Below are 11,274 nucleotides of genomic sequence, written 5' to 3'. Positions count from 1 at the left end.
AACTACTGGAAGTCACTAAGAACAAAGACAATGATTTCAACAACCAGGCCAGGCTGATTAAGGAGGTTCATATCCTACACAAGGCCAATCTGTCAAAACTGGGGAAAATGGCTCTTTTATACAAAAACCAACACAGAGAGTCAAGGAAAGTAAAGAAATGGGGATGTTTCAAACAAATAAACAGATCTCTAGGAGCTGACTTTAATGACGTGGATATAAGTGAATTACCCAATAGAGAGTTCAGAATAATGGTAATAAAGGTGTTTACTGATGTCAGGAGAATAAAACATGAACAAAGTGTGAGTTTCAACAAAGAGACAGAAAATATTAAGGATTACCAAACAGAAATCATAGATTTCAAGAATAAATGAACTGAAAAATTCAATACAGGGCTTCACAAGCAGACTAGACCAAATGGAAGAAAGAATCAGACAAGGCAGTGGAAGTCATCTAATCAAAAGAGCAAAAAGAAAGAAGAATAGAAAAAAGTGAAGATCACATGAGGGACACCAGTAAGTGGATCAATATATGTGTTACAGGTCTTCAAGAAAGAGAAGGAAAGAAAGGGCAGAAAGCATATTCAAAGAAATAATGCCTAAAACCTTCCCTAATGTGGGGAAAGAAAGAGATATCCAGATCGAGGCAGCCCAAAAATTTCCAAGAAGATTAACCCAAAAAGATCTACACATAGACACACTATAATGAAATTATCAGAAGTTAAAGACAGAACAGTAAAAGCAAGAAGAGAAAAGCCACTTGTTTATACATGGGAATCCCCACAAGATTAACAGATTTTTCAGCAAAAATATTGCAGCCCATAAAGGATAGGAAAGATATATTCAAAGTGTGCAAAAATAAAAACTGCCAAGAATTCTCTATCCAGCAAACTTGTCCTTTAGAATTGTCAGCACAGAGTTTTCATAGACAAACAAAAGTGGAAGGAGTTTATACAAAAGTTGTTAAAAGTTCTTCAATCTGAAATAAAAGCATGCTAATTGATTATGAACATGAAAACACATGAAAGTATAAAACTCATGGGCCAAAATATAGTTAAGTTCAGAATACTCTAATATTGTGATGGTGATGGGTAAATCTCTTATAACTTTAGTATAAAAGTTAAAGACAAGAACAACTATAACTGTATAGTTTTTTAATGGATTCACAATATAAAAAGATGTGAATTGTGACATCAAAGTGTAAAATAAGGAGTGTAAAATTGTAGCGCTATTGTATGTATTCAAAATTAAGTTGTTATCACCTTAAAATAGTCTGTCATAACTCTAAGAGGTTGTATGAAAGGCTCACAATAACAAAGAATCAAAAACCTTTAGTAGATACCCAAAAAACAGAGACAAGAATCAAAGCATATGACAACAAAATTATCAATTCACAAAGAAAGACAGCAAGAAAAGAAGAAAGGAGTAAAAGAATGACAAAAGAGCCAGGAAACAATTAATATGATGGAATTAGTAAGTCCTTACCTGTCAATGATTCCTCTATATGCAAATGAATCAAATTCTCCCATTAAAAGAGAGAATGAATTTAAAAAGAAGACCCAAAATATAAATAAATAAAAAATAAAAAGAAGACCCAACTGTCTGCTGATAACAAGAGTCTCATTTCAGCTTTAATGACACTCTCACACTGAAAGTAAAGGGATGGAAAAAGATATTCTATTCAAATGGAAACCAAAAGAGAGCAGTAGTAGCTATACTTATATAAATTTGAAGTCAAATACTGTAACAAGAGACAAAGAAGGTCATTATATAAAGATAAAGAGTAAATTTATTTATAAGAGGACATATAATTATACATTTTTATTCCTCCAATATCAGAGCACCCTAAATATATAAAACAAATAGTAACTGACATGAAGGTGGAAATAGGCAGCAAATCAGTATTTCGGGACTTCAATACCCCATTTTCAACAATGCATAGATCAACATCCAAAAAGAAAATCAATAAGGAAACATTGGACTTAAACTACACATAATACCAGATGGACCTAACAGACATATGCAGAACAGAAGAATACACATTTTTCCCAAGCATAAATGGAATACTCTCCATCATAGATCATCTGTTAGGTCATAATATAACTGAAATCACTGTATCGTTTCCGACTACAATGGTATGACACTAAAATACATTATAGGAGGAAAACCAGAAATATCCCAAATATGTGGAGGATAAACAGCAGGCTCCTAAACAAAAGAGTTGAAGAAGAAATCAAAGGGCAATTGACAAGATATTTTGAGACAAATGAAAATGAAACACAATGTACTAAAACTTATGAGCTGCAGCAAAAGCAGTTCTAAGAGGGAAGTTTAAAATGATAAAAGTCTACATTAAGAAAAAAGAAAGGTCTAAAATAAACAACCTAAAACAAAAAACAACTAAAAAACCTCAAGGAACTAAACAACATACTAAGCCTAATGTTAACAGAAGGAAGGAAATAAAAATTAGGGCAGATATAAATGAAACAGGGACTAGAAATACAAGAGATGACCACTGAAATTAAGAGCTGGTTTTTTAAAAGTTAGAAAAAAAATGATGCACAAGCCTTTAGCTAGACTAACTAGGCAAAAAAGAGAAGACTCAGTATTATCCGAAGTGAAAGGGGATATATTACCACAAGTAACAGTTACAACAAAGATAAAGGATCAGAAGAAATTACTATGAGCAATTTTATGCCAACATATTAGATAACCTAGAAGAAATGGATAAATTCCTAGAAACATACAACCTACCAAGACTGAATCATAAGAAAATAGAAAATATGAACAAATTACAAGTAAGAAGATTGAATCAGTAACTAATAAACCTCTCAACCAAAAATAGTTCCAAGACCAGATGGCTTCACTGGTAAATTCTACCAACACTTTAAAGAAATTAACCATTCTATCTCAAACACTTCCAAATAACTGAAGAGGAGGGAAAACTTCCAAACTCATTTTACAAGGCCAATATTACCCTGCTGCCAAAGCCAGGCAAGCACACTGCAAGAAAATAAAATTAATGCTGAACATCCTTGATGAACACAGATGCCAAAATCCACAACAAAATATTACCAAACAAACTTCAACAGCACATTACAAGAATCATACACCATGACCAAGCAGGTTTATTCCTGGGATGCAAAGATGGTTCACCACATGTAAATCAATAAATGTGATATAGCACATTAATAAAATGAGGGGTAAAATCATATGATCAGCTCAATGGATGCAGCAATAGCTTCTGACAAAAGTGAACATTGTTTCATGGTAAAAACTCAGCAAATTGAATGGATACAAAAACAAGACCCATATATATGCTGTCTACAGGAGACCCACTTCAGACCTACGGACACATACAGACTGAAAGCGAGGGGATGGAGAAAGATATTCCACGCAAATGGAAATCAAAAGAAAGCTGGAGTAGCTATACTCATAACAGATAAAATAGACTTTCAAATAAAGAATATTACAAGAGACAAGGAAGGACACTACATAATGATTAAGGGATCAATCCAAGAATAAAATATAACAATTATAAATATATATGCCCCCAACATAGGAGCACCTCAATACATAAGGCAACTGCTAACAGCTATAAAAGAGGAAATCGACCGTAACACAATAATAGTGGGGGACTTTAACACCTCACTTATACCAATGGACAGATAATCCAAACAGAAAAGTAAGGAAACACAACCTTTAAATGACACAATAGACCAGATAGAGTTAATTGATATTTATATGACATTCCATCCAAAAAACACATTAAACCTTCTTTGCAAGTACGCATGGAACATTCCCCGGGAGAGATCATATCTTGGGTCTCAAATCAACCTTCAGTAAATTTAAGAAAATTGAAATCATATCAAGCATCTTTTCTGACCACAGTGCTATAAGATTAGAAAACAATCACAGGGAAAATACAGTAAGAAGCACAAACACTTGGAGGCTAAACAATACATTACCAAATAACCAAGATATCACTGAAGAAATCAAAGAGGAAATCAAAAAATACCTAGAGACAAATGACAATGAAAACACGAGGATCCAAAACCTATGGGATGCAGCAAGAGCAGTTCTAAGAGGGAAGTTTATAGCTATACAAGCCTACCTCAAGAAACAAGAAAAATCTGAAATAAACAATCCAACATTACACCTAAAGGAACTAGAGAAAGAAAAACAAACAAAACCCAAAGTTAGCAGGAGGAAAGAAATCATAAAATCAGAGCAGAAATAAATGAAATAGAAACAAAGAAAACAGTAGGAAAGATCAATAAAACTAAAAGCAGGTTCTTTAAGAAGATAAAATTGATGAACCATTAGCCAGACTCATCAAGAAAAAGAGGGAGAGGACTCAAATCAATAAAATTAGAAATGAAAAAGGAGAGGTTACAACAGAAACCGCAGAAATACAGAGGATTATAAGAGATTACTACAAACACCTATATGCCAATAAAATAGACAACCTGGAAGAAATGGACAAATTCTTAGAAAAGTATAACCTTCCAAGAGTGAACCAGGAGAAATAGAAAATATGAACAGACCAATCACAAGTAATGAAATTGAAACTGTGATTAAAAATCTTGCAACAAACAGAAGTCCAGGACCAGATGGCTACACAGGTGAATTCTATCAAACATTTAGAGAAGAGCTAACACCCATCCTTCTCAAGCTCTTCCAAAATATTTCAGAGGAAGCAAAACTCACACACTCATTCTATGAGGCCACCATAACCCAGCTACCAAAACCAGACAAAGATATTACAAAAAAAGAAAATTACAGACCAATATCACTGATGAATATAGATGCAAAAATGCTCAACAAAATACTAGTAAACATAATCCAACAATACATTAAAGGATCATACACCATGATCAAGTGGGATTTATCCCAGGGATGCAAGGATTCTTCAATATATGCAAATCAATCAATGTGATACACCATATTAACAAACTGAAGAATAAAAACCATATTCATCTCAAAAGATGCAGAAAAAGATTTTGACAAAATTCAACACCCATTTATGATAAATGGGTTTTCTCCAGAAAGTGGGCATAGTGGGAACCTACCTCAACATAATAAAGGCCATATACAACAAACCCACAGCAAACATCGTTCTCAATAGTGAAAAACTGAAAGCATTTCCTCTAAGATCAGGAACGACACAAGGATGTCCATGCTCACCACTATTATTCAACATAGTTTTGTAAGTCCTACCAACGGCAAACAGAGAAGAAAAACAAATAAAAGGAATACAAATTGGAAAAGAAGAAGTAAAACTGTCACTGTTTGCAGATGACAGGATACATAGAGAATCCTAAATATGCAACCAGAAAACCACTAGAGCTAATCAATGAATTTGGTAAAGTTGCAGACTGCAAAATTAATGCACAGAAATCTCTTGTATTCCTATACACTAATGATGAAAAATCTGAAAGAGAAATTATGGAAAGACTCCCATTTACAATTGCAACAAAAGAATAAAATATCTAGGAATAAACCTACCTAGGGAGACAAAAGACCTGTATGCAGAAAACTATAAGACACTGTTGAAAGAAATTAAAGATGATACCAACAGGTGGAGAAATATACCATGTTCTTGGATTGGAAGAATCAATATTGTGAAAATGACTATACTACCGAAAGCAAACTACAGATTCAATGCAATCCCTATTAAATTACCAATGGCATTTTTTATGGAACTACAACAAATCATCTTAAAATTTGTATGGAGGCACAAAAGACCCCGAATACCCAAAGCAGTCTTGAGGGAAAAAAACAGAGCGGGAGGAATCAGACTCACTGACTTCAGAATATACTACAAAGCTCCAGTAATTAAGACAATATGGTACTGGCACAAAAACGAAAACATAGATCAATGGAACAAGATAGAAAGCCCAGATACAAACCCACGCACCTAGGGTCAGAGGCTGTTGGTGAACTGAAGAAATCAGGCTCCCCCGATGAAGTGTGCATCATGCTGCCCTTCACTCGGCACAGACACAGGTCTACGGGTCTGAATGTTGATCTTCAACTCAGGAGAGCCTGGGGGTATTGAGTGACTGAACAGAAACGGGTGCAGACGCAAGGTAGCAGGAGTACTGAGAGGATTAGTACCATTAAACTAATGCAGGAATGCGACTAAGGCCTCATGGAAGCTGCGCACTCCTACCCTGCTGCATGGCATATCAGGGCCCTCCTTCGAAGCTAGGCCTCACTTTGAGATTCCCTTTAGCTATAGAACAGGACAGGATGAACTCTGTCTAAGAAACTGGGATAACCTGTTTCTTCGTAAAACCATTTTTTCCCTCTCACAGCCATGCCTGCCGTGAGTATATGTCTGACAACCACAGTGTTTTTAAGGGAGCTTCAAGGCGCATAAGAGGAGCTTTCAAGGTGGGAAAACAAGGCCAGTCCCATCAGGCACCATCTCCAGGGTGACACGCAGTGTAAGTGTCTGTGGATTCAGGCAGGTCAACAGAGACCTAGCTACCTCCCTGGCTGTTCCCTGATTCAACTTATCTACACAGGGTGCTCTGGTTTAACGAACTGCCTAGACGAAAGAGTGCCTTAGGTCTCCTGGGGTCCTTTGCCTCTACCAAAAGCCTGAAGTGTTCCACAGAACACTGTGCTGAAGTGGAAGTTGCAATGTAACCTGCCTTTCTCCTTGAGATACGGTGACTTCAGGTATGAGGTCCTAGAAGGACTAGTAAACAGAGAGTTTTTCTCAGTACAGCTCAGACTAGGGCAACGAGGACGAATTCCATGGTATGCTGGACTTTCTACTACCGTGTTCATGAAACCTTTCGATAGCTGGGGATATCTAGCTCCCCCAAGGAAGAGTGCAGCGTGTTACCCTTCACTAGGTCTAGCCAGTGGCACCCTGACGGGCCTACGAGCCTGACTGTGGCCCAGCAAGCACAGGGAAACCTTGGAGTACTCAGTGTCCTTATATGGAAACGAGTGCTCCGCGAGGGGTCTAGGAGTCCTGAAAAGCTTACTAGCGTGCAACTAAAGCAGAAGAGTGACTAAGGCATCATGGAAGACTGTTGCACGCCTAGCCCGCTGCATGGCATATCAGGGCCGAACTTCGAAGCGAGGGCTCACTTTGAGTTTCCGTTTAGCTATAAAACAGGACAGGATGAGCTCTGACTCAGAAACTGAAATACCCTGTCTCGTTCTCAAACCTCTTTTTCCCTCACGGAAATGCCTGCAATGAGTATAAGCCTGACAATAAGAGTGTTTTAAAGGGAGCTTCAAGGCGTATAAGAGGAGCTTTAATGATGGGACAACAAGGCCAGTCCCATCAGGCACCATCTCCAGGTTGACACGCAGCATAAGTGTCTCTGGCTTCTGGCAGGTCAAAAGAGACCTAGCTACCTCCCTGGCTCTTCCCTGATTCAACTTTTCTACATAAGGTGCTCTGCGTGTAGCGAACTGCTTAGGTAAAAGAGTGCCCTAGGTCTCTTAGGGTCCTGTGCCTCTCCCAAAAGCCTGAAGTGTTCCACAGAAAACTGTGCTGAAGTGGAAGTTGCAATGCAAGCTGCCTTTAACCTTGAGATACGGTGACTTCAGGTATGAGGTCCTAGAAGGACTTGTAAGCAGAGAGTTTTCCTCAGTACTGCTCAGAGTAGGGCAACGAGGACGAATTTCATGGTATGCTGAATTTTCTAGAATCGTGTTCATGAAACCTTTCTGTAGCTGGGGATACCTACTCACCCAAGGAAGAGTGCAGCGTGTGACTCTTCACTCGACCTACGCAGGGCCACCCTGAATGGCCTACGGGTCTGAGTGTGGCCCAGCAAGCCCAGGGGAGCCTGGGGGTACTCAGGGTCCCTGTACGGAAACGAGTGCTGCCGTGAGGGGTCTACGAGTCCTGAAAAGCTTACTAGCGTTCAACTAAAGCAGAAGAGCGACTAAGGCCTCATGGAAGCTGTTGCACGCCTACTACGCTGCATGGCATATCAGGGCCCTCCTTCGAAGCTAGGCCTCACTTTGAGTTTCCCTTTAGCTAGAGAACAGGACAGGATGAGCTCTGAATCAGAAACTGGAATACGTGTTTCTTCGTAAAACCTCTTTTTCCTTCTCACAGCCATGCCTGTCGTGAGTATCAGCCCGACACCAGCAGTGTTTTTCAGTGAGCTTCAAGGCGCATAAAAGGAGCTTTCATGATGGGACAGCAAGGCTAGCCCCATCAGGTCCTGTTTTCAGATTGACACACAACATAAGTAGTGGTGGTTTCTAAGAGGTCAAAAGAGACCTAGCTACCTACTTGGCTCTTCCCAGAATCAATTTTTCTGCACAGGGTGTTGTACGTGTAGTGCAGTACCTAGACAATAGACTGCCCTAGGTCTCTAAGAGCCCTGTGCATGTCCCAAAGCCTGAAGTGTTACACAGAACACTGTGCTTTAGGGGAAGGTGGAATGCAAGCCGTCTGTCTCCCTGAGATACGGTGACATCAGGTATGAGGTCCTCGAAGGACTTAAAAGCAGAGAGTTTTACTCAGTACAGCTGAGAATCGAGTGATGAGGCAGACTTCCATGGTTTGCTGGCCTTGCTAGAACCGTGTCCCTGAGGCTGATGGTTAGCTGAGGAAATCTAGTTTTCCCAAGAAAGAGTGCAGTTTGTTATCTTTCACTCGGCCTAAAAAGGGGCACACTGAAGGGCCTACGGGTCTGAGTGTGGCCCAGCAAGCCCAGGGGAGTCCTGGGGTACTCAGAGTTCCTGTACGCAAATGGGTACTGACATGAGTGAGCATGGAGTCCGGAGAAGATTAGTACCTTTAAACTAATGCAGAACTGCGACTAAGGCCTCAAGGAAAATGCTGCACAACTACCCTTCTGGAGGGCAAATCAGAGCCTTAGGTCGAGGGTAGGGCGCACGTTGAGATTCCCCTTCGCTCTAGTGCAGGGCAGGATATGCTCCCCACCAGGGCCTGGAAGCACCCTCTTTCTTTCAAGAAACCTCATTGTCTTCCAGAGCCATGCCTGGCGTGAGGACAAGTCCGACAACCACAGTGTTTTTCAGGGAGCTTCAAGGCCGCATGAATGGAGCTTTCAAGACGGGAAAACAAGGCTTGTCTCCTAAGGCCGCCATTTCCAGGTTGACATGCAGAAGAAGCATCTGTGGTTTCTAACAGGTCAAAAGAGACCTAGCTCCTCACTGGGTTCTTGGAGAATCAACTTTTCTATGCAGGGTGTTGTGCGTGTAGCGAACTGCCTCAATGAAAGAGTTCCCTAGGTGTCCTGGGCTCCTAGGTATCTTCCAAAAGCCTGCGGCGTTACACCAGAAAGTGTGCTCTAGTTGCACTTGGACCACAAGCCGACTTTCGCCTAGAGGTTGGTTGACTTCAGCTAGGAGCTGGTAGAAGGAATTGTAAGCAAAGTGTTTTCTTCAGTACAGCTCGGACTACTGTAAGCAGGCAGACTTGCAGGGCATGCTGCACCTACTACAACCGTGTTCCTGAGGCTGTTGGTGAGCTGAGGAAATCGAGCTCCCCGAGGGAGCGTGCATCATGCTGCCCGTCACTCGGCACAGACACGGGTACTCCGAAGGGCCTACGTGTCTGAATGTTGATCTTCAACTCAGGGGAGCCTGGGGGGTACTCAGTGTCTTTGTACGGAAACGGGTGCAGACGCAAGGGAGCAGGAGTCCTGAGAAGATTAGTACCGTTAAACTAATGCAGAAGTGCGACTAAGGCCTCATGGAAGCTGCGCACTCCTACCCTGCTGCATGGCATATCAGGGCCCTCCTTCGAAGCTAGGCCTCACTTTGAGATTCCCTTTAGCTATAGAACAGAACAGGATGAGCTCTGACCGAGAAACTGGGATACTCTGTTTCTTCGTGAAATCTTTTTTTCCCTCTCACAGCCACGCCTGCCGTGAGTATAAGGCTGGCAACCACAGGGTTTTTAAGGGAGCTTCAAGGGGCATAAGAGGAGCTTTCAAGGTGGGAAAACAAGGCCAGTCCCATCAGGCACCATCTCCAGGTTGACACGCAGCGTAAGTGTCTCTGGCTTCTGGCAGGTCAAAAGAGACCTAGCTACCTCCCTGGCTCTTCCCTGATTCAACTTTTCTACATAAGGTGCTCTGCGTGTAGTGAACTGCTTAGATGAAAGACTGCCCTAGGACTCCTAGGGTCCTGTGCCTCTCCCAGAAGCCTGAAGTGTTACACACAAAACTCTGCTGTAGTGGAAGTTGCAATGCAAGCTGCCTTTCTCCTTGAGATACGGTGACTTCAGGTATGAGGTCCTAGAAGGACTTGTAAGCAGAGAGTTTTTCTCAGTACCGCTCAGAGTTGGGCAACGAGGACGAATTTCATGGTATGCTGGACTTGCTAGGACCGTGTTCATGAATCCGTTGGTGAGCTGGGGATATCTAGCTCGCCCAAGGAAGAGTGCAGCGTGTGACTCTTCACTCGACCTACGCAGGGCCACCATGAATGGCCTACGGGTCTGAGTGTGGCCCAGCAAGCCCAGGGGAGCCTGGGGGTACTCAGGGTCCATGTACGGAAACGAGTGCTGCCGCGAGGGGTCTACGAGTCCTGAAAAGCTTACTAGCGTTCAACTAAAGCAGAAGAGCGACTAAGGCCTCATGGAAGCTGCTGCACGCCTACTCCGCTGCATGGCATATCAAGGCCCTCCTTCGAAGCTAGGCCTCACTTTGAGTTTCCCTTTAGCTAGAGAACAGGACAGGATGAGCTCTGAATCAGAAACTGGAATACGTGTTTCTTCGTGAAATCTCTTTTTCCCTCTCACAGCCATGCCTGTCGTGAGTATCAGCCTGACACCAGCAGTGTTTTTCAGTGAGCTTCAAGGCGCAAAAAAGGAGCTTTCATGATGGGACAGCAAGGCTAGCCCCATCAGGTCCTGTTTCCAGATTGACACACAACATAAGTAGCTGTGGTTTCTAAGAGGTCAAAAGAGACCTAGCTACATACTTGGCTCTTCCCAGAATCAATTTTTCTGCACCTGGTGTTGTACGGGTAGTACAGTGCCTAGACAATAGACTGCCCTAGGTCTCTAAGAGCCCTGTGCATGTCCCAAAGCCTGAAGTGTTACACAGAACACTGTGCTTTAGTGGAAGTTGGAACGCAAGCCGTCTTTCTCCCTGAGATACGGTGACTTCAGGTATGAGGTCCTCGAAGGACTTCAAAGCAGAGAATTTTACTCAGTACAGCTGAGAATCGGGTGATGAGGCAGACTTCCATGGTTTGCTGGCCTTGCTAGAACCGTGTCCCTGAGGCTGATGGTGAGCTGAGGAAATCTAGCTTTCCC

The 11,274-nt window shown here is 41.7% G+C and overlaps 1 long non-coding RNA gene across 1 annotated transcript; it reads right to left on the bottom strand.

The window, feature by feature from the left end:
- Positions 1-6,491: 6,491 nt before the first annotated feature.
- LOC309653642 lies at positions 6,492-10,811 on the bottom strand. The gene is made up of 2 exons (XR_014259312.1): positions 10,722-10,811; positions 6,492-7,169 (listed from the first exon to the last, which is right to left on the bottom strand). It is a non-coding gene; the product is annotated as an uncharacterized lncRNA (long non-coding RNA).
- Between the last annotated feature and the right edge of the window lie 463 nt (positions 10,812-11,274).

This window comes from Balaenoptera physalus, assembly GCF_965194825.1.
Source record: "Balaenoptera physalus genome assembly, contig: HAP1_SCAFFOLD_752, whole genome shotgun sequence".
NCBI lineage: Eukaryota > Metazoa > Chordata > Mammalia > Artiodactyla > Balaenopteridae > Balaenoptera > Balaenoptera physalus.
Note: the sequence above shows the minus strand (reverse complement) of the source record. Positions and strands in the feature narration are given on the sequence as shown.